This window comes from Halictus rubicundus, chromosome 9 (genome assembly GCF_050948215.1).
Source record: "Halictus rubicundus isolate RS-2024b chromosome 9, iyHalRubi1_principal, whole genome shotgun sequence".
Classification (NCBI taxonomy): Eukaryota; Metazoa; Arthropoda; class Insecta; order Hymenoptera; family Halictidae; genus Halictus; species Halictus rubicundus.
The window spans coordinates 1381805-1400833 of NC_135157.1; the positions used below are offsets into that span (position 1 = coordinate 1381805).

The following is a 19029-nucleotide window of genomic DNA, read 5'->3' on the forward strand; positions in this document are numbered from 1 at the left end:
TGTATCTGCACGTGGCGGCAGACTCAGTGCGACTGGTGCCTAGGGAGGACGCCGAGCGTGTCTCGGGGAAAATCCCTAGATACATAGAGTCGTGCTCCTATTTATTGGCGCCCGCTGCGTCGCCTAGCGGATGCACTAGGGAGTCAACGATACTCCCTACAGTATATATGGAGTGGCGGTGAAATCTCCAGTCCAGCATTGGTGTGCTCCGACGGTCCTCCACGAAATGTGGGGACTAGGAACATTGACCTGGGGTCACCAGTGGACAGAAGCCACGTGTTCTCTAACGAGAACGCTCGTAATATGAATGTCCAAGATGGACGCGCCACGTGGTCGCGGCAAGGATAATTGAGGTTATGCACGAGAGGCCCACACCTCGCTAATAACTCGAACGACGGAGAACGATCGTAACAATAAAGTTTATTGAACAGTACGGACGGAGAACTCGCGAACTCGGACACGAGTCGCGATAACGTAATCAAAAGAACCGGCACGGTTGTACAATGCTACGCGGAGTAGAATTTCTTAAGGGCCCGGGTCAGTCACGTGACTTTTCAAGATTCGGTGGTAGGTATCTGCCGTACAGTTTCCTTTACAGAAATGGTATTACCTACAAATGTGTAGCTGACTGATGAATACGAGATGGAGCTATCGTCGTATTCTATTATAAATCAGAAAGAGAACTCGATTGACGTTGCAACACAAGAGGTGTGTGACAAGGAAGCTAGATTTTACTGCGTTGTCAGCTTTTAAAAGGGCAATGTTGCCGTATCGTATTCATACAAACACTGTCGATGATCGCATGGAAAGCGTTCGAGCTGGTTCGAGCGTTCTTTTCTTCCTTTCGGATCTGTCGAAATTTGGAGACTTATTCTTTCTTAATTTAAAATATGGCATTTTCAATTGTAAATAATTGTATTAAACGATCATTGAATATTGACTTGTTTAAAAATCTTCTTAATTTTTTAAACTTTCTATACGAATATAACACGAATATATGTATATGTAAAATTTACAGAAGAAAAGTATAGTTTAAAAATTACGTTTTTTATATATTGTTAACAAATATATAAACACATATTAACACATCAATATAATAGATTTGAATTTTAATACGAAGAGTATTATTTTTCGACGTGGAAATGAAAGGTATAAACAATCACGGCATGATTAAAATATTAAAAATATTAAAAGATATTAAAAAGATAAAAATAAGAAATATTATAAAAAAAACAAAAAACCCGACTGCGAAAAGAATTAAAAAGAGAAGAAACAAAAAACTAATTTATCAAATAAAATATTGATAATAAATAAAATAAAAAATAAAATATAAATAGAAAGTATAAATTATCAATAATTCTTTTCGCAGTATGATTTTTTGTTTTATTAATAATATTTTTTATTTTTATCTCTTTAGCGTATGTCGCGGTCAGGTTTTTTGTTTGAAACGTGCGTAAATCGCCCCATCTGGATAAGCTCTAAAGGTTCGACAAGGATAGCGAAGAGCCATCCCGAGACTGAACAAGATAGAGATACTACGACGAGCGACCGCGATCGAGCTCTAGCACTTGAAAGCAGAGTTGGGTAAAATATTCATCTAAATAAAAATTTCGAATAACCAATAAAATATAAAAAATCTTTACTCGTCGAGAATCGAACAAATAATTTTATTCGACGAGAATTTATCCGACGAATAAAGATAATTTTTTTTATTCGAAGCGGATTTATTCGAACTTCGAATAATTTTTCCATCTTTGATCTGTATCTTTTATTTGAAGGCTTCGAATAAATCTTCGAATAACTTTTGCCAGCTCGAATAAACGGTGACGAGGTCCGACGAGCTCCGAACTTCAAAGACCCAGCGACTGACAAACGGCATACAATGTAAGCAGATAAAGAATCGCGCACGAATGAAAGTTTAAACTTTTAGATTTTTCAATATACCTTCATGAAATTGTGACGAGTGAATTGATGGGATTTTCCTGATGAAAATGAGGTCAAATTCGAGTGTAATCGAACAAGTTTCACTGATACGTAATGTTACATAAAAATTACAATCTCATTAAAGACAGTCCAAATGATGTCGTGTTTGGACTCATTTTGATCGGGATAAGCTCTACAACTCATTCGTATTAACAATATTGTTCTGATTAAAAACATAAAAGCATAAATTGCCAATAGTGCACGATTCTCCATCCGCTTACATTGTATGCCGTTTGGCTGTCGCTGGGTCTTCGACGTTCGACGCTCGTCGGTCCTCGTTGGCCGTGTCGCCGTTTATGCGTCGAGCTGGCAAAAGTTATCCGAAGATTTATTCGAAGCCTTCGAATAAATCTACGGATAAAGATGCTAAATACAGTCCCAATTTGTACCGTGTTTAGTGTCATTTTAATCAGAAGAATGCCACGAATTAGTTGGCGCAAGTCCCATAAAAAAATCATGAAAAACAATGAAGTTTTGCAATTGGATTGGTGTTGTTTCACACCGATATCTCGCGACTCTACGAGCTCGGAACTTCAAAGACCATCGACCGACCAACAGCCTACAATGTAAGCAGATGGAGAATCGTGCATTATTGGCAATTTATGCTTTTATGTTTTTAATCCGAATAATATTGTTAATACGAATGAGTTGTGGAGCTTGTCCCGATCAAAACGAGTCCAAACACGACATCATTTGGACTATCTTCAATGTAGGGTAATAAGCGGGAGTAGTCCGTTGTATGGAGTGCACATCCATTTATTGCAGCATCACACATTAACTTGTGAATAACTTATAACTTATAATTATGAATAAATACTGAGATCAGATACATCACGAGGTGATCGCTTGAACGCACGAGACGCGAGAGAGCGCACGCTTGGAAGAGAACTCGCTAGAAGAAAGAACGTGGTTGCGCACGCATCGCACAACGGTCGCACGCATATATACATTTAGCGGGAAGAGCAAACTGCTTCAGTCCCCCACTTTTGCTGTTCCTAATTTTAAATTTTTGGTACAGGCTTTATGAGCCACACATTTTAGGCCCTTCGTCATTACGTCCGCCAAATTTTCGTTGGAGGCAACGTACGACAATGCGACTGATTTCTTTTCGACTTCTTCTCTTATGACATGGTAGGCTATGTCTATGTGTTTAGTTCGACGGTTTTCTATACGACCTTTTGAGAACTCTATTGCTGATTTGTTGTCGCAGTATATATTGCTAATTCCCGAGAAGAATTCGTAAAGTTCTAGTTCGCTCAAAAACATTCTTAACCATATCGCTTCCTTTGCAGCAGACGCTAACGCGATGTATTCGGCTTCCATGGTCGACACGGATATACATTTTTGTTTGGATGACATCCATTGTACAGGACTGTTTCCTATCATTACAACCATACCTGTAAACGAATGCCGATCGTCCATATCGCCTGCCCAATCTGCGTCGCAAAAAATTTTAATTTCGGGCTTTTCGTCTGTATCGTAACGCATAACATATTTTTCGGTTCTATATAAATAACGCAAAATATGCTTAGCCTGAGTCCAGTGTATTTCGTTCGGGCATGAATTGAACTGTGACAATTTTGTCACGGCAAATAGAATATCTGGTCTACTTCGCAAAGCTATGTACATTAACGATCCTATTAACTCTCGATATGCTGTAATTCCGTTATCGTTTAACAGATCTGATGATGAACTCTTTAAAAGTTTTAAACCGGGTTCTAATGGGGTTGCCGCGCCCCTACAATCTTTCATATTATACTTGCGTAACAAGGATTCTAAATACGGTGTTTGACTAAGTACAATTGAGTTATCGTTTCTCTCTATCTTAACACCTAAGGCATGATTTATTTCCCCGAGATCTTTGGTTTCGTATTTCTCACTAATGAGTTTAACAAAATTTTCTATCGACGTTAGTTCTTTTGCAAATATAAAAATATCATCTACATAAGTTACGGCTATGGTCCAGTATCCTTTAATGTAAACGCAATTGGATGAGCGTAATCTCTCAAACCTTTGTTCCGTGAAGAAGCTATCCAGTTCAGCATTCCAATTTCTGCCTGACTGTTTGAGTCCATAAATGGGCTTGTCTAATTTTACAATCCTTTCTTCCTCACATTTATTGGACGGAGGTAGCTTCATATATATCTCCTCCTCAAGTTTTCCATAAAGATATGCGCATTTTATATCCAACTGTCTAGTGTGCCAACTGAAAATACCTGAAATTGCTAATAACAATCTTATTATTGAAAAACTAGCTACTGGTGCATAGGTTTCGTGGTAATCAACCCCCTTTTGTTGGGTGAAACCTTGTGCTACCAATCTGGCCTTATATCTAAGTACGTTACCATTACAGTCTCTCTTTAATTTAAACACCCATCTACTACCTATAACCTCTCGGTCTGCTGGTACGTTGTCTATGATCTTCCAGGTTTTTCTTTGTATAAGGCTATTTACTTCATCTTCTATGGCCCTTTCCCAGTGCTTTGCTTGAGGAGACGACAGGGCTTCGTCTAGGGTATTCGGTTCTGTAATCTCCATAAGGTTTAATTCTATGCTTTCCCTGTCCTCTTCTTCAGTGTTGCTCATTTGATCCTCTTGGGGACGAGGTTTCCCTTTTCTTCCATATGGATTCCTTACGACTTTAATTGGTCTTCCAACTTTCTTTTTCGGCTGAGCATTTTCCACCCCCACTGTCTCGTTGGTCGGGTTATCAACTGTGGTTGAAGTTCGCTGCTGCGTTACTTCCTTCATCCCCGCGGTCTGTGTATTATTTTGTGACTCGTTTTCTTCTTCTTCTGACCAAATGTCGTTATATACGTGAGTATCACAGTCATATTCTATGTTTTCGCGGTGCAACCATTCAAAACCCATCTTATCTTCCACGAAACGTACATGTTTGGTTACTATTACGTCCCGTTTCTTCGGGCACCATAGACGGTAGCCTTTCGTTTGCGTTGCGTAGCCGACCAATACGGCTGGGGTGGCTCTATCGTCTAATTTCCTCTGTCCTTGCTTTGGTAAATGTGCGTAGGCCAATGCTCCATACGCTTTTAAGTGATTTACACTTGGAGTTATTCCTGACCAAATAGCAAGTGGTACTTGATCCTTATTGGACGTGTGAATTACTCGGTTTCTGGCATATGCTGCCGTAGCGACGGCTTCAGCCCAAAATTTCTGAGGCAATCTGGCGGATTTCAACATTGATCTGGTTAAGTCAAGTAGTGTTCTGTTGATTCGTTCAGCAATCCCGTTCATCTGAGGAGTCTCTACGTTCGATCTTTCGTGCTTAATACCTTTTTCTTCAAAGTAGGTTTTTAGATCTTGATTGCAATATTCTTTTCCATTGTCGGATCGAAATCTCTTGACTTTCTTTCCCGTTTCGAGTTCCGCGCTGGCTATATATTTTTTAATATGATCCTTGATCTCGTCCTTCTTTTTGAGGAATACAACAGTAACATATTTTGAATAATCGTCAACAAATGTTGCAAAATATTGTTTCTCACCTAATGACTTGGTGGGCATCGGTCCACAAATATCCGAATGAATCAGTTCGCAAACATCCTTCGACTGTCTATTTCCAATCTTTCGACAAGGCATTTTTGTTGACTTTCCAATATAACAATCTTCGCATGCGTTTTCTCCAATTGTTGTATTTTCTAGTCCTCGAACTCGACTTGCTGTCTTTTCAATTGTCTTCATGTTTATATGGCAGAATCTGTGATGCCATAATTTCCTATCTTGTATAGCTACGCTATGAGATTCCAAAATTTCTCTCTGGTTTCTAATCGTTTTTGCACGAACTACGTACAAATCATTTTGTCTTTCAGCTATACACATAAGTTCTCTGTTTCTGCATGTATCATAAATACTTGCTTTTCCGTTTTCAAATACAATTTCTTTAGCTCTTCGCTCGATTTGGGAGACAGACAATAAATTTTTTCTAATACGAGGTACGTAATATACATTATGTAATGTTATTTCCTGTGTTTTATTACCAACGAAGGCTCTTATTATGATATCACCTATTCCTTCGGTTTCCAGTGTGAGACTCTTTTCTCCATTGGATTCAGCTGCTGTGTTGATTGGTTCCAAGCGAGTTTCCTTGAATTTTACAAACCAATCCCTTCGCTTACAGACATGGTGCGTACATCCGCTATCAAGGATCCATGTATCTTCCATGTCTATATTATTGAGTGATAATAAAAATCCCTCGTTGCTCTCTTTTCTTTGGCCATTATAGTTCTGATTTTTGTTTTTGTTTTTGAACCAGCAATTCTGTGTATTATGGCCTTGTTTCCTACAATGAGAACAAAATGGAAGTTTTGATTTATGTGCTTGATATGTACCTTTATGTGTTGTCTGTTTTGGACCCTTTCGAAGATTCAGTGCTTCTACGCGGTCTTCATTGTTGTCTGTGGATCTTGATTTGCGCCTATCATATTCAGTTATTAATATTTTTGTTATTTCTGACGAGGTGAACTGTTCGTCAGGTAAATTAGCCAAAGACATATTTAGGTTTTCGTAGTCATTTGGCAATCCGGCCAGCAAAGTGTAAGCTGTGTCGTCGTCTCGTACTTCACAGCCTGCTTCGTTGAGATTTTTAACAACTATTTTAACTCGAGATACATATGATGACATTGATTCGTCTTCCTTCATTCTAGACTGGTAAAGTTGTTTCTTTAGCTGCAATATTCTTACTCTAGATTTCGGCTGATGCACTTGTTCAAGAGCAATCCATGCGTCACGGGCATCTATACAATCTTCAATATAAATCTGTTGGTTAGGTTCAATGTGCAATCCAATAGCTGCTATAGCTTTATCATCTTGTATTTGATGTGCTCTCCTTCGTTCATCTGTAGTTAACTCCGCTAATTCAACTTTCCTAAGCACGTGGTCTAGTAATCCCTTGCCCTTGAGATACCATTTCATTTCTATTTTCCATGTTCGGTAATTATTGTCTGATAACTTCGCGATTTGTGAACTTAATTGCTTATCTATGTCAGCCATTGTTTCGCGTTTTCTATAATTCTTTTCTTTAAATTTACTTTAGTAAATAGTCAGACTCACCGAGCGTGTATGCTTGACCACGTGGCTTATTTGAGGTTAAGTCGTCCACCTTTTACGCTCCTGGGCCCATAACCAATGTAGGGTAATAAGCGGGAGTAGTCCGTTGTATGGAGTGCACATCCATTTATTGCAGCATCACACATTAACTTGTGAATAACTTATAACTTATAATTATGAATAAATACTGAGATCAGATACATCACGAGGTCATCGCTTGAACGCACGAGACGCGAGAGAGCGCACGCTTGGAAGAGAACTCGCTAGAAGAAAGAACGTGGTTGCGCACGCATCGCACAACGGTCGCACGCATATATACATTTAGCGGGAAGAGCAAACTGCTTCATTCAATAAGATTGTAATTTTTATCGTAACATTACGTATCAATAAAATTGTTCGATTACACTCGAGTTTGGACTCATTTTCACCAGGAAAAGTCCCCCAATTCACTCGTGGCAATTTTATGGTGGTATATTGAAAAATCTAAAAGTTTAAACTTGCATTCGTACGCGATTCTCCATCTGCTTACATTGTATGCCGTTTGTCAGTCACTGGGTCTTTGAAGTTCGGCGCTCGTCGGACCTCGTTGCTGTTTATTCAAGCTGGCAAAAATTATTCGAAGATTTATTCGAAACCTTTGAATAAAAGATACAGATAAAAGATGAAAAAATTATTCGAAGTTCGAATAAATCCGCTGCGAATAAAAAAAATTATCTTTATTCGTCGGATAAATTCTCGTCGAATAATATTATTTATTCGGCAAAGATACTTTTTTTATTCGAACCTTCGAATAACGAATAAAGTTAAAGTATCTTTTATTGGAATCGTTATTTAAATAATTTGTTATCTAAATAGTGCCCAACTATGTCTGGAAGTAGCGCATTCGATTCCCGGTTCGGCGAGGCGCACATTTTACTATAACTTTTGAACTAAAAAAGATATCAAAGTGAAATTTAAACTGAAAAAATTAAAAAGAATCGGGTTTAATGGTATGTACTGAAATATATTTTGTATTTTTTAATAATTCTTTTTGTTTTTTAAATTTAATTACCCTTAAAAAATGTTCAAAACTAGTTATTATAAATATTGTTGTTCAATCTTTTATCAATCCCAAATAATTAAATTTATTAGAATATATACGCTGCAAATGAAAAGCAATATCAGAAGTAGATTGAATAGGTAGCTATTAAATAGTCAAATGAAATTAGTGATATCAACGTCGTATTTTATTAAATTAAATTTAAACTACGTTCTTACTTTTGGCTAATATTGAACTAATTTAATTTCTTATAATTATGTTATTACACTGTTGTAGTTGTAATTGCGCAGGGAAGAAGACTGATGTAGTAGAAAGAACAAGAAAAAAGTGTTTAACGAAAAAAAAATCATTCCATGCAGGATTCGATCCGGGACCAAAATATTCTCAGCCGGAGACGTTACGTTATTATTATTATTACATTATGCCTCCTTCGATGCACTCGCGTAACAGCCGTAATGGAATTAAGAGGAAACAACATTCTTTTGTCTCATTCATCATATGAATCCTCGACATGAGATTTAAAATTATATCAGCAACAGCGCCATTGCAGAATATCGGTTCCACAATATTAGTTCTGAATGATACGGTAGGATGTGACACGGAATGGTATGGGGGCTCTAGAGCCCCCCGAGCGTGAGACAGAAAAATACATTGGGTGATTGGTCTACTCCTATACCTCGTCTGTGGTCGAACATAACCACAATCTACGCTTGCAGTTTCCTCCAATCCCATTTCGACAGTCCTTCTACTTAGGCGCCACCTGATGAGCTCCAGCTCAACTAAACTTGTCACATTTTTTTGCTCTATATTATCGATATCATGAATTCTGACGCTAGAAAGCCATGCCGAAACGGGAAACAAGTTTTCGCCATTATTTCGCAACAGAATCAAGACAAATTATAGCTCAATTTGTAGCTGGAGATATTTTCTAATGCGGGCTGGTCTCGACATCATCCAGAAAACTCATCCAATGGCATAAAAATGCTTGAATTCCACGGCACGTGCATCGTCAAGGTTTGGCCTACTTCTAACGCTCATATTTCTAAATATCTCCATAATCTCGTCAGCTCATGACCAGCCCGCATTAGATTGAACCTTCCTCTTTCGAATGAGCCCTTTACCAGCGACAAAATATTCCTTTTTAAGGACGAAAACTTGATCCCCGTAAAACCATATTTTGTCGGTAATGTAGTCACTCTACTTTTGGCGCTCCGGGCCCTTAAGATATGAAATTACATGCTTTCGCGCGTAGAGTAGAATATGGAATGATCTAGAAAAGAGAAAAATGCAGGCAAAACGGAATCACCGCAAGAAACAAGGGACGATCAGTCCGATAGACGCATTCTCACACAGATGTCGCGAATAAAGGTCGAGTGTGGGGATTTCCCTCACACAAGTGTGGTGTCCACGACCACCGAACACACCGATGTGAGGGATTGATACGTGTTCCGACGGTCCTCCACGGATGTGGCGGACTGGGAACGGTAATCTCGCACCAAGCGAGGAATCGGGGTCACCAGTGGACAGAAGCCACACGTTCTCCAACGAGAACGCTAGAAATATCGTAGTCCGGAAAGGACGCGCCACGTGGTCGCGGCACGGATAGATGAGGTTAAGAGCGTGAGGCCCACTCCTCACGAATAATGAACACGTCGGGTAGCGACCAAAACAACTAAATTTATTAGTCGGGTTCCGAAGAAGAGTTCGCGTACTCGTAGGCGAGACGCGATGTTACAACAGGAAAGCCGGTACGTAATGGTGGTGTAGCGGCTAGCTGGGCGCCGCAAGAGAAATCTTCAGCGCACCGGCACCAAGAAAGATTTATGGTTTGCACAGCATAAGACGCTATTTGTGAGAAAACGTCTTTAACGTTTTTGGCCATTTAGCGGACAGATGTGTCCTTGTAGTTCCTAGCGACGAACTCAATAGCGCAAGTGGACGCCATAAATTTTGGGTAGTCGAAGGGTCTCCAGCCTAGAGTGTCCCAGCGACGCGTGCCTGGTTTCTCTCACCCGGGAAAGCTGGGCCCGTTGACGTAAGCCAGCAGTCACGTACCGCACTTAGCACTGGACCCGGAAGACACCCCGCTGCATCACCAAAATTAGTTTCTAACAAAACGACGCGCACACTCTTCTCACGCACGAGAGGCGTGGAACGTGGGCGTGTTATGCAAAATGCACGGATTGGTGGAAGTTCCTCGCAAGGACTTCCACCAATCAGTCGACAAGCATTTTTGAGATTTAAGGCAGCAGACTACCGACGCGAGTCTCAGCAGTCTAGTCATAGCCGAAGCTCCGCCGAGTTATTGCTACAGTTATACTCTACCGCTTACGCATAAAAGTTCAGTCGCGTCGAATTCTAGTCCACTCGTAGATTTGCAGTCGCGCTATCGATCTACCTCGGACACTATCGCGACATCACTTTTACGAATAAACGACTCGGTCACAAAAACCTGGTTTGAACATTATTTGAAGGCACCCGCCTCCGATAACCCTGTTCCTTCAGCGGAACTACGCCGCTGAGTCAACGTTATAAAGATACGCAATGCGACTGTACACTACAGAGTCTGTCTAGCGAAAGAGACAGAATCGACGGCGAGGCGCTCCTCGCTGCGAACGCGCGGAAAACGCACGCACACTAGCGCATGCCGCACGGCACATGCGCACTAGTGCCGCCGGCCCCACACGAGTATTAATTCTCAACAATCTTCATATCCTTTTGGTTGATTACCTCCGAGTTAATTTTACCGGTTAGAAAAGCAGTTTCTACATCCATTTCTTCTATTTTTACACCATTTTGACAACAGTATGAAAATAAAATTTTTAACGTTTGATTTTTTGCAACTGGAGCGTATATGTCATCAATTTCATGTGTTTGTTGAAAACCTCTTACAACCAGCCTAGCTTTATACCTATCATCTGTTTTTCTTGTATACGCCCATTTTACATCGAGTCCTTTTTTCCTTGTATTTTATTAACTAATTTCCAAGTTTCATTTTTATTTATGCAATTTATCTCTTTATCCATTGCAATTTTCCAATTTTTACTATCACTATTATTTATCGCCTCCTCAAATGTACAAGGCGTATCTACTCTACAATACCTTACATAAATATTATGACTTTCATTTTCTGGATATCTTACTGGGCATTTTTTCTCACGCGTAGATCTACGTGGAACTTTTAATTCTATTTTATCAGTGTCTCTTTCTTTTATTTTACTTTGACCTTCAGTTTCATCCGCGCTTTCAAAAACATTATCATCAGTTAAACCACCACTTATACTACCGTCACTTTCGTTATCGTTATCAACTTCATCAAGACTAATACATTTTACACCTTTCTCTACAATATCTACATGTCTTGTTACTATTATTTTATTGTTTACAAGTACTCTATAACCTACATCGCTATAGCTCAATAAGATACCCATACCAGCCTTTTTATCCCATTTTGAACTTCTTTTTTGTTCTGGTATTCTTACAAAAACTTTACTACCGTATAAACGTAAATGTTTAACATTTGGCCTTTTTTTGAAAAATATTTCATAAGGAGTTTTTCTTTCTATTGTATTCGCTAATGTACGATTTTTTAAATAAGTCGCCGCACATATTATTTCAGGCCAATAACATTTATGTACTTGTGCCTCTGAAAGTAAACAACGCGCCATATCCATTATTGTTCTATTAAATCGTTCCGCCGTACCATTCAATTCATGTGTATACGTTGGGTAATTATTCAAAATAATGCCTTTTTCTTTGGCAAATTTATAAAAACGACTGTTTAAGTACTCTTTACCATTATCGCATCTTAATATTTTTACCCCTTTTCCGGTTAAATTTTCGCTTTCATTTATAAATTGAACTAAACAATCAAAAACTTCATCTTTAGATTTAATGCAGTAAACTTTAGCTATTTTGCTATAGTCATCAATGAAGGAAACAAAATATCTTTCTCCATTTAAACCAGCTGTTTTAAAGCTACCGCACACATCAGTGTGTATGATTTCTAAAATATGTGCGTGGGTACCGAGTGCAACGGGTTAGTCATGTGCTAATTATAGAGGTGACGTCATAATGTAAGTCGTCACATTCCCCCCAATTTAGAGCGAAATTGGTCCTCCAATTTCTTATTTCTGTTTAAGTATTGATCGATGGAATCTTACCTTTTGTGGTTCAAATATTAACTTGGGTTCTTCGATCGCATTGTATACTACTGTGTCTTCTGAGGTATCGCTGAATCTGGATGATCTGGGTGTTCCTGTGTAGATATTCATCAAGGGTGCTGTAGCTGTTGGCGTTGAGGTGTTGCTTTCTACTCGATTCTCAATGTGTGTGGTTTTGGTTTTACAACTTAATATGTGTATACATAGTTTAGTTGGTAAACATGATTTTATACAATTCAAAATTCCCAATTTGTCTAATCCCCATGTAGTTATTGCGGCTAAAGCGATATATCCTGCTATTTGTATTATTGATATTCCCCATGATTTTACGTTTTGTATTCGGTGGTCAAATTTTAATTGATTCGTTTCTTTTTCTATTTGGTCTAGAGTGTTTCTGTATCCGTTAATATTACTTAGTATTTTCGGTGTGTTTTTTAATTTAGTTAATATTATATCGTAATTGCTAGCGTTTGGTGTGCTAATTTCTTTTCGTCGGACTTCGTATGATACTTTAAATTTTGTTTCTCCTATACGCATATGGTTTGATTCGTACAATAATTCGCATGATTGTTTTGTTTTTATCAGACTCGGTTTCGTTAGCGTAATAAGTTTGTGTTGTGTTCCGCAGATTGTATTAATGTCTATAGCTGTCTGGTATTGCTATAAATTGATTTGAACTTTTGAGCGGGATAAATTTAATTTCGTCTATCTTTAGTATTACTATTTGACATGCTTTTAATTCTTCGTTGAAATTTATAAGTTCTGTCGTGCAGTCGTGTTTCGTGTGTCTATCATGTATCAGCTGTGTCTGTCTACACATGGTTATTCCTGCTTTAGTTTTACAATTGTCGTGTAAATATTCGTTGTCTACGTCTGTTGGATTAGGATCGATAAAGGATTTGTTTCTTCGGTTAATAAAGCACTTCATATAGAACTGGAAATATTTTAATATACGTCTGTACTTGTTAGCTGACTCGGATCAAGTGGCTCGTTCAATTTGGTTAAGGTTAAACCACGCTCGCGCTAGGTGTCGCCACTTACGCATACTACATAAGTCAAATGTATTACATTTTCAACAACGTCAATATAATTCATTCCTGCTATAAAATAGATTTGGTGTTCTACTACTGGTATCATGAATACGTTATTTTTCTTCGTCGGAATTGGACATATGCGGTCTATTTCCCATTCTAATGTTGGTATCAAAGGTACTGAGATTTTGAAAAATAACTTATTCTTGATAACGAATAATTTTAAGTCCGTGATGTCTAATATTAATTGAAAGTTATCTTTCTTTGCCTTGATTGCTACGTTTAATATTTCGTTCTCTAAAGTCTGTTTGTATGCGTTCATAAATTGTTCGCGGTCAATTACTTGTGAACTAATTATACCTTGTTTTGCGAGTGTGATTGTAGTTAATAACTCGTCATATGAAAAGTGTAAGTCTGCTATTGCACTTTCTGCTCTTATAATCCATTTGCTCATTTGTTCATCTTTTGAAATCCTCGCGTCCGTTAATTTTGAATCTACTATTAGGTTGTCTATTTGTTTTAGGCTGTTCGAGTCTATTGCTTTTCTTATGAGTGCAGTTTGATTACTTACAATGGTTTTGAATTTGTTGCTGGCGTCAAATAATTTGTCTATGCTAGCGTTTACTGTGCTTACAAGGGAACATATTCAGATGCGAAAATCCGATTTTGATGAAACTTATGGGAGCTTATAGTTCTTTGAAAAATATACATGGCGCTACCTGCGACACCTTCTTTAGCTACTAATAAAACAATAAACGACACATAACCCAGTTGTATTGTTTAAAATACTATACACGTTTATACTAAATGCTTATATTTCGATGAAACAAGCCAGAATTCCTTCCTACGCACGCCAGGTGCAAGACTATCTTGCATTATGCATAATTATTGTTAAATGGCAAAAAAAAAGAAAATCCTGAAACAAGTATCCCCTATTTTAGATCAAAGATCACACACTCAAGTTTACATTAAAATGAACTAACAATAAATAAGAGAAACTGCAAAAAAATCAAATTTTTAATATATTGTTTAAACAAAAAACTTTTGTTAAATTTTTTTTGCCCTACTACATTTCCTGTTAAAAAACAGACAATTTAAAAAAAAATTGAAATTTTTTCGACCTCTGGTTTCCGAGACATCTCAAAAAATATGGTTTTGACACCCAACTTTGAGGTTGCAACGAGACACATGTGTCTCGTTGCGAGCCGAGTCGTACCTTAGCCCGCACCAATCACCGGTGCGGGCCAGCCGCGCGCCAATCCGCGAAACCGGCCCGGGCGCGGACCAATCGACGTGCGCCGAAGGCTCGCGAACGAGCACACGAGGTCCGCGCTCGGGCTATAAAGACCGCGACGGAACCAGCCGAAGCGGAGTGGGTCTGGAGCAGCTCCCGGGCGAACACCTGGGCCCAGATCCTCTCGCAGCCGCGCCAACTCGTGCTAGCCGCGGTTTACGATCGGGCAAACACGACGAGGCGCTGGAATCGGCAGAGCGTAAGTGGGTTTACGTCCCCTACGCGAAACCGAGACCGCGACCAGGATTCTGGGAGGCAGTCGATCACCGGCCTGCTCTTTTCAGAGCACCGAGGATACGACACTCCGGACCGTCATCCCCACCACCTGGACCTGTTCCCGCGTCCCGCTCTCCCCTCAGGGATCCAGCGTCGCGCTCCGCACGTTAGTCGTCGATCGGCCGCAGCAGCGTGTGGAGCTCGCCTCTCGGTATACTACCGGAGACGAGCGCCCTCGCCGGTTTCGGGCCGTAGGCATTAGGTTTACGTCTGTGCCTACGTGCTCGAGCCGCGGCCGGGCGGGGACGACGGGTGGGGGGTTCCGCGGATTCCTAACCCTCTCCTCTCCGCGCCCGCGTGCCTAGCCACCAGGAAACGAAGCCGATCCACTCTCGTTCGCTGGGCCGCGGTGGAGATACCATCTCGAGGATCGGGAGAGCTCGGGACCGCGCCGGGAGCGCCCGACTCAGGACCGCGTTAGCGAGCACGGCTCACCCGCGCTCCCCGCGCACCGCGTTCTCGATACACACCGCGACCGGACCCGAACCGCGCCGAGGACGTCCGACGGCAGGCACCGTTACCGCGAACACGTCTCGCCCGCGTCGAATATTTCCCGCGTACAAACGAGACCGAAGACCGTGCCGGCGTCCCGCGGTTACTATAGGCTAGTTCTCGTAGATAATTAATATAAGATACTCGCGTCGGACTCCACCGTTACGGTCTATTTATTTTTTTGGTTATTAGGCCACCGGCCATCATCAGCTCACCGCCGGACCATCGAGGAATCCGGGCGGATAAGCCGCAGACCGCGTCACGGTTCACTCTATATTTAATCAAGTTTATTCTTTTGTTTCTTTAACCACGTCTTTCGATTAATAAATCAGTTTGTTCTTTTGTTTCTTTCAACCACGTCTTTCGATTAATAAATCAGTTTTGTTTTCACCAACACGGCCTGAGTTATTAGACCACTTCCTTCTCCCTCCCCGCCGAACCCTGGTCGCTGAGCGAATCTAGGGGAGGGACCGCGCGCCTCCACGCAGGCGAGACGCTACCGTTACAAGGTCTGTTTTCACCCCTTCAAAGTGTATGGTTTCCGTTAAAAAAACACGTGTCAAATATTTTTCAAAGAATTATAAGCTCCCATAAGTTTCATCAAAATCGGATTTTCGCATCTGAATATGTTCCCTTGTAAGCCGTATTTTTGTTGATGGTCTCCAGCTACTAATCTTGCCTTATATTTATTTATAGATCCATCATGGTTCCTTTTTATTTTGAACAACCATTTGTTCGATAAAACTTTTTTATTTTTGGGCCTTGGAACCAGTTTCCATGTTCTGTTCTGCATTAACGTTTCGTATTCTGCATCCATAGCTTCTAGTCAGAGTCGTCCATCAGTTCGATTTTTAATTTCACTTGGATTCATCGGCTGCATAACTTCAGCTGTTTGATATTGCTTCTTCGGTCTTCCAGGTTTACTTGTCCTAATTATTTTAGGTCTGCCAGGGCCTCTCTTGATTGGTTCTTGATTACTTATTTGGATATATTCTTCTCCTCCTCCTTCTTCTTCTTCTTCTTCCCAAATTATTTCTTCTTCTTCCGATGTTACTTTGTCTTCTTCCAAAGGTATTTCTTCTTTGTCTTCTATTTCAGTAACAGTTTCGTTTCTGTTTTCATTTATCAATAAATCCTTATATGGGTCTGTACGTTCGTTTCTCAACAATTCAGAATTTTCGCCATATTCTATAAAACGTACATCACGTCTCTTTACGATCGTATTAGTTCCAGTTAACCATAATCTGTACGCCTTGGATTCATTTGAATATCCGACCATTACGTATGATCTACCTTTTTGGTGGAATTTTCCAATTCCAGGCCGCTTTTCCAATGCTATTACTTTACATCCAAACGTCTTCATAAATCCGACGTATGGTTTTCTCTTGCTGTATGCTTCAAGTGGAGTCATATTATTTAACGTGGAAGTTGGGCATCTGTTCCTAATAAAACAAGCTGTATTTATAGCTTCAGCCCATAATGACTCAGGTACTCCCGATTGTAATATCATACATCTTGCCATTTCGGTAAGTATCCTATTAGCTCGTTCGGCCACTCCGTTCTGTTCTGGCGTATACTCCACGCTTAATTGTCTCCTGATTCCATGCGTCTCTAAAAATTGTGTGAATTCTTTCGAAACATACTCTTTAGCATTGTCAGATCTGATACCTTTTATTTCTTTTCCTGTTTTCTTTTCAGCACGTGCTTTGTAATTTTTAAATGCATTGAATGCTTTGGACCTGTTTTTTAACATCGTTACCTCCGTATATCTTGTTGCATCATCGATAAAAGTGATGAAGAATCTTGCACCACCTAGTGCATGCATTAGTTTCACCTAGTTCATGGGTCCACAAATATCTGTGTGTACTAAACCCAAAATTTTAGATCTTCTTTCTGTGGGGGGCTTGAATGGTAATTTGTGTATTTTCCCAAGATGACACACCTCACATTCAAAGTTCTTGTTTTGACCAAACAACTTCAAACCTGTTACCACATTTTATAAATATGTCAATCATAAATCATTCTGATTGAGGTGGCCCATCCGTTCATGCCATCGTTTAAAATGGTTTTGACTTTTGTCTTCTGTATTCATAGCCTGATTATACACCGACTCTGTTACGACATATAATTCCCCTCTGCGAATTGCTTTAACCGTTTGACTGCTAAGCAATTCTTGCAAGAACGCACGAAAACTGCGGGACATATTTTGACTTGATGTTGTCAAATAAAACACTCTCATTTAGACAAATATTCTACCGGAAAAAACAAGTCAATTTTGTCTGAAACATTTTTTTGTCAGATACTTCCATGATGAGATATAACAGTTTGAAGTTTCGAGTTGTAGGTACTTGAAGCGCTCGGAAATAGCGTTATGGAATTATACGCGCTTCAGTCCTTTGCTTATTCATGAAGAAACACAAACAATAATATTTACAATTCTTGAGTTTGACTCACTTATCTATGAAAACGTTTTCTGTTTAGAGCTGTTATTCAAGCAGTAAAATTGTTTATGAAACAAAGAATACGTGACGCATGCGCTTCAGTGACCCCCGAAATGTTAAAAAATGTTAGAACAACTTTGATGTTTCGAGTAAATAAATGTTTACAAGTCCGTGGTGGACATTTTGAACATTTAATTTAAAGTACATTTTATTTCTTCACGAATAAGCAAAGGACTCAAGCGCGTATAATTCCATAACGCTATTTCCGAGCGCTTCAAGTACCTACAACTCGAAACTTCAAACTGTTATATCTCATCATGGAAGTATCTGACAAAAAAATGTTACAGACAAAATTGACTTGTTTTTTTCGGTAGAATCTAAATATGTAATATTTTATAGGGGGTTCCATTTAAAATTACAAAGGTACCTCCCCTCCCCCGTTAAAGGGGAAGTGAGGCCACTTCACGTTTATGTAGTCAGTTCCATGCAATTTAAGGCTAAGAACTTTAAAATCGATGGCATAGTTTTCGAGATATTGAGCTGTTCAGAGTTATGTGGGCCACCCTGTATATATATACGAAACGCAGCGAGATCGCACAAGCAAAATCATATTTTGAACAACCACACGACGCTACATTCCGAAACACACAGATTTTCTTATGTAGTTCACGACCCTAACCAACAACGCCCGACAGGCGACGACTCCAACCGAACGCGCGCGACGCTTGATCTCATATGATGCGGCAAAGGAATGCATTCTCATAGTTCTTGCCGCACACAGTGCATTTTATTTCAACTTTATTAAACTTATTTTTGTTGTACTTACTGTGAGAGTTTTCAGTCTTAATTCTCGGTTTGGTTCTTGTTAGTAGTGCGTCATTATTATCTTCACTTTGATTGTGTGTATCTTTCTCTTGAAACCTTGCTTCCAATTCAATTAATTTTAGTTTTAGGATGTCTATTGCAGGTAAATCATCCCTAGATTCTATTGCCGTACAGAAGCTTTCATATTCTGGTGGGAGAGAATTTAATAACATTGTGGACGGTGAGTACTGTCGGGATAGGTTACGGGTAATCAGCATGTACAGCTCGTGGTTGGACTAGAGTTTTATTGTGCGAGGGACGATACACCCGCGTAGCCCGCGTGTCCGCTCTCGACGAATTCTCTTACAGAACTAAACTTACGAACTAACCATTCGCTCGCTAACGCATCCTCACAACAATCCCTCTTTCTTCATTCTCACGG

The 19029-nt window shown here is 39.7% G+C and overlaps 1 long non-coding RNA gene across 1 annotated transcript in view; it reads left to right on the forward strand.

The window, feature by feature from the left end:
• Window positions 1–19029, forward strand: part of LOC143357319 (uncharacterized) — a 283862-nt gene that overhangs the window by 215726 nt on the left and 49107 nt on the right. Inside the window, exon 2 of the long non-coding RNA XR_013082801.1 lies at window positions 1812–2180. This is a non-coding gene — a long non-coding RNA (uncharacterized LOC143357319). The remainder of the gene's footprint in view (window positions 1–1811; window positions 2181–19029) is intronic.